Source organism: Ursus maritimus, unplaced genomic scaffold (genome assembly GCF_017311325.1).
Source record: "Ursus maritimus isolate PB19 unplaced genomic scaffold, ASM1731132v1 scaffold_21, whole genome shotgun sequence".
NCBI classification, from domain to species: Eukaryota; Metazoa; Chordata; class Mammalia; order Carnivora; family Ursidae; genus Ursus; species Ursus maritimus.
In genome coordinates this window covers 56,044,779-56,050,183 of record NW_024424564.1, presented here as the reverse complement: position 1 = coordinate 56,050,183, position 5,405 = coordinate 56,044,779, and the positions used below count along the sequence as shown (strand labels likewise).

Below are 5,405 nucleotides of genomic sequence, written 5' to 3'. Positions count from 1 at the left end.
CCCGCCGAGCAAGCTGGGCAGACAGCGGGGTGTGGAAATGGATGAAGCCCAGCCCCCGAGCAGCCTTCACAGTGCGGGCTGGGGGTGCACGAGCCCGGGGAGCGCAGTGGGAGGGGCCCCAGGACGGAGTAGTCACCCGCCAGGAGGCCCACAGGGGCCGGGACACGTGAGTGGGGCTGCGAGTGGTCAGCGCTCACAGGCGGGTGAGCACAGGGGAGGTTCTGGGAGCAGATGTGCAGGATGGCCAGGGAGGCTCTGCGTGGTCCAGGGGACTCGCCTGTGTGGCGGGGGGGACTCCTCTCCCGGGTGTCACCCACCCAGAGGGCGTAAGTGTGCCCACAGGTCACGTTCATGTGTCTGCGGTGTCTGAGGGTCTGGCTCTTTTCCTCGACTGTGTTAGCTGACGGTAGAGATTGACGGCCAAGGTTGTAAGCAGCTGTCCTGCTGGACACAGGCTGTGGAAGTGGATGAGGTCCTTGGAGGCCCACGCGGTGCTCAGCGGTCCCCAAAGCGAAGGCTGCGGGCAGGCGTGCCAGGCGGCAGCTCAGGGAGGCTTCCTGCAGGAGGTGGCCGTGCACCCGTTCCTGCTGCCAACAGAGAGCTCTGGCCAGGTGTGCTGGGGCCCTAGAGCTAGAGCCGGTGAGAGGGTGGGGGCCCCACCCCCCAGCCCTGGACAGCATCGCTGGGCCAACTCACGGGCTGGCCTGGAGCGGTGGGTCTGGGTGTGTCCGGTGCAATGGGGCTGTGGTGGATGGAGCCATTTGAGGGGCCCTGAAGAGTAGAGTGGGGGACTCTCTCAGCAAGTGTCCCGCTGGAACCCCCTGGGTGCCCATCCTGGCTATTGGTTCCCCAGGAAGCACAGGACGGGGAGACAGGCCCCCTGGGGGCTACGAGACAGATTCGGGAGCTCGTGTGAGCACGGTGGACACTTCCCACATGGTTTACGGGATGTTTTGGGCATGTGACAGGTGTAGTGATAAATGGGGCGTGTATACATATCACTCCTAATGGAGGGACATCACGTGTCCCGCAGAAGTGGAAACGAGCACAGTCACGACCGCCCTGCTGACCTGCCCCCACCACTAACGACCCTCAGCCAAGGTCAGGCCCTGGCAGAGGAGCGTGGCCTGCACCCAGCAACGTCTTGCTGTCACCTCACCAGACCCAGGGAAGGCACGGATGTGCGTCCGTGTGTCCAGAGTTTCATGCCCCTTGAGGGGACGTGGGACCCCGAGGACGCCCGAAGGGCAAGAGGCAGCGAGGGGAGCCAAACCCTCGTCTGCAAGACACTCCTGGGTGTCATTTCCAGGCTTTACCGAGAGATCTTGAAAAATTGAAGAGCAGAGAATTGATGCGAGATTAATTCCTTGCACTTCTGTGCTGGCTGCCGGTTAATAATACTTCTTTCTGTAATACCATTTATTTCATTGTCCCTGACTTAGGGATCCCAGCACCAAAGCCAAGGTACTATGTTTATTTATCAATAAAACACGGCCATGAGACAATAGGAGCGGCAGTCACCACCCAAAATAGTGGGAAAGGGTATCGCTCCACACCTCCTGGTATCTATGCAGAAAATAAAACGTGCTGGCCTTCCGGGGGGGGGGGGCGGCAAACTCTTCATCTGAGGGGGTTAGAGACGAGTGTGGTAGGTTTTATCTGTGTCTGTTCGGATTTCCAGAGCAGCTACACGCACTTTACACGCCTCCTGTGGTCCCTTTACCACAGCACGAGGAAGGGTGGTGCTCGCTGACCCAGGGCCGAGACAGGTGCACATGAAATTTCCCTCTCCCTCCCCGTTTGTCTCTCTGACACACACACGCACGTGCATACACATATGAGCACACGTACGCACACATGCATTTATGCACACACAACCACACAGTGCACATGCACACACGTGAGCACACACATGCATACACGCAATGCACACACGTGTGCAAACACGCACACCACACCACGTGTGCGCACACGAGCACACATGCACACACACCCACGTGTGTACACGGGCACACACATGCATGTGCACACACACCCCACACCTGATGATCCCCTGTTATCCAGGGACAATCCCAGAACAATCCTGTCCTTGAAGCTCCCCTAAGAGAGGCTTGGTCGAGGTTTTTTCTGCGTCTGCTGGGCCCCCCCAGTGAGACCAGCCTCTCGTTCCGAAAGCAGCGCATGTTATCATTACGTGGGTAAGATCATCAGGAACACCCTCTAACAACACAGATTCAAACCCAGAGCAATGTCATCCAGACACCGAGCAATAATCTTTCTGCCGCTCTCTGATGCTCACAGATTTAGGTCAGCGCCTGGCGGACACTCCCCCCACAACAAGACAACTATTTCTTCTTCTTGAACGTTCTTCAAATATTTGAAGGACTTTTTCAAGTGTCCTCTTCATCTTTTTTCTTTTTTCTTTTTCCTGAGCAGGGCAAACCTGGCCCCGTCAATACTTTCCCGAGCCACGGGTCCCGGGTGCTCCAACTTGCTCAGACCTTAGCAGACATCACTGAGTCGCCACCGTGTGCCGACGAAGCTCCCGTGAGCAGACAGCGGGAGCCCCGCCCGGCGTGCGCCCCACCATCCAGGGAGTGCACGCTGCCCAGTGCTCCCCGGGCCACCACCCACCTGCCATGGTCTGCTCTCGGACGGCTCTGTTGGGGTCCCGGTAGAACGTATCACTTCCCCACCCCGACTTTTAAACGTTTGTTAACAGCTCACACTTACCTGACTCTTTCTGCTGTTCCCTGGGCATCATATCTTTACCTTTAAAGCAAACTTGTTAGATTTTGTTTTTTGTACTTTTAAAGGTTCCTTGTTGACATAAGTGAATTAATGCACAAGGGTATATTCTTCAAGCTCATGTGTGTTCTTTTCCAGCTTGGGACCAGAGAAGCAGGACTAGAGCTAAGGAAGAGTAGACCCTGTCCAGCCCTACACACTCATTTCATAAGGAGCAAATGGGCGTGCAAGACACAAAAGCATTTCATTCACATTCATTCATTCATTGCAATAATTTTATTTTTGCTGTAGACATCTTCTGTCCTGTTAATTTTTTTATTGAATCGCATACTTTTAATGACTGATCATGTTCTCTGACTCCCAATTCTTTATCGCTGCTCAGCTTCCTGATACATCCATTAATACATTATTTTATTCAAAAAATATTTTAACTTTTTATTATAAAATATTTGAAAGACTGGAAAGAATCATATTATAAATGGCTATGTATACAATGGCATTAAAAATTATGCCAATATTTCTTCATCTATTTCTCCAAAGATTTTTCTCAAATATTTTAAAGCGCATTCTAGGCATATCATGTCATTTCAACCACTTCATTATGCATCTTTACTTAAAAGGATACACACACACTCATATAAATGATATCTGTCTGTCTATCATCTATCATCCGTCCACCCATCCAGCTGTTACAAAGAGCCACAATACTATTATCACACCTGACGAGGTCATAGTAATCCTCTGATGTTCTATAATTTCCAATCCACGTTCAGATTTCCCTGTTGTCTCCAAGGGGTCTTTTCAGAGTTGGTTTATTCCTTGAGTTTGGCGGCTGTCCACCAAGCTGTTTGCGCTCCAGAGCGGTTATCTTCCTTAGATACCACTGATTTGTTGGACCAACTGGCTTCTTGTGATCTGTCCCGCTCTCCGTGTTCGTGTGAACGCTAGATGGAGGCTTGATCTGATTCCGGCTCGATGTTTCCGCACGACTTCTCCACAAGGGTGCCGCTTGCTGCTACTCATCGTGCCGGGAGGTACTTCTGTCTCCCGATCTTAAGATTGGGGGGCCACCCTGATGCCCCCTCCAATCACTTGAGGAATGTGAAAACAGCCATTGATGCTGGTTGAGTAAGTCCATTATGCCATTAAGGGTTGCAGAATGGTGATTTTCTAATTTAACTCTACTTTTGAGTAGCGGTTGGGATTTTCCAATAAAGAATAATTTTCTCTCACCAGTTTTAAACTAGATATGGGAAAGATAAACATTTAAACTCTTTTCTCTATTTCCAAGGTGGACGGTTGGTTCCGGCAGCCGCCCAGTTTGAGCAGCAAGGTTACCTTGGTGAGCGCTGCTGTGGCCCCAGGAATTCCATGTTTGACGAGTTTCAGTCATTGCAGCTGTTACAGTGTCTGATATTCTCATTGTTCCACACGGGCCACTGAGGACTTTTTCCCAATGGATGTCTGTAGGGAGGGGTTTCAAGTTTCATCAAATTTAGAAAAAAGCCCTATGAGTATGTGAGACAGATGGACGTTGTACCGAGGGTAACGGAAGTCACTTAATTTTTTCCCGTATTTCTCTTTCCTCAGGATAATTACGGTATTTCCAAGTTCTGCTTGGTTTACTTCTACTGTTTGATTCTACTCGGTGTCTCAGTCTCTGCGATACTGTGTTGCCGTGGGTTTTTTTTTTTTTTTTTTTTTTAGCAGTGGCTACATTTTCTTCTTCTTTGTTGTTTCTGTTTCTTTGTTCATGGCGATCACATGTTTTATTAAATCCTTAAATACATTTATTTTATTTTTTTAGTGATTTTTAAAAATTTGTGTATTTGAGAAAGAGAGACTGAGAGCAGGGAAAAGCAGACTCCCCGCTGCGCAGGGAGCCCGATGTGGGACTCGATCCTGGGATCGTGAGAGCATGCCCTGAGTTGAAGGCAGATGCGTTACTGACGGAGTCACCAGGCGCCCCCTAAACACATTTGTAATAGTCATTTCAAAGTCCTCGTCTGCAAGTTAAACAGCTCTGCCATTTCTGTGTACTTTCCTGTTGACTGATTCTTCTTGGAGTTGTAGGTGACATTCTGCATTTTTACTAATTTCTGATTGGATGCCTGGTATTGTGATGGTTTTGTCGATGACTGAGTTTTTCCATAATTAATTACAGGACATTTACTTTGTGTAAGACACTGTTCCAGTAACTGGGGGCATAGTGGCCAATAAGCCAGTAACATCTCAGGTGTTCACAATGCTTTTTGTACTTCAGATGGGAAGACAGACACAGCAATACTGCAAGTTACATACAACTTTTCCCTTACAAACCAAAAATGAACTTTGTCTGCCAGGCTCCACGAACCGTTGGGGGAAAATAAACACCAAAAAGACTCAAAGAAAATCTCAGTTGCCCAAGGCAAACATTTGATGGACTAGCTTCTTCCCACAATGAACAGAAGAAACACAGGGGAGGTGTGCACCACTCAGAAGTCCCCTCACCTCCATGCTTCATTTTCTTCTTGATCGAATTGAGAAAAGCTCATAATTTCAAATCATAGTCCATCTTAGAAAACTCTTAGAAGCAGAAAGACACCCCAAACCAACTTCTGGGCCTTTTGGTTCATGGAAACAGGAGGAGTGTGTGGAAGGCCGGCAGGGCTGCAGCA

The 5,405-nt window shown here is 49.7% G+C and overlaps 1 long non-coding RNA gene across 1 annotated transcript in view; it reads left to right on the top strand.

Annotated features, from left to right (window-relative positions):
- LOC103674016 overlaps positions 1–4,551 on the top strand; it is a 4,788-nt gene extending 237 nt beyond the window's left edge. Inside the window, exons 2-3 of the long non-coding RNA XR_571525.2 lie at positions 3,626–3,876; positions 4,040–4,551. This is a non-coding gene — a long non-coding RNA (uncharacterized LOC103674016). The remainder of the gene's footprint in view (positions 1–3,625; positions 3,877–4,039) is intronic.
- The last annotated feature ends 854 nt before the right edge of the window (positions 4,552–5,405 follow it).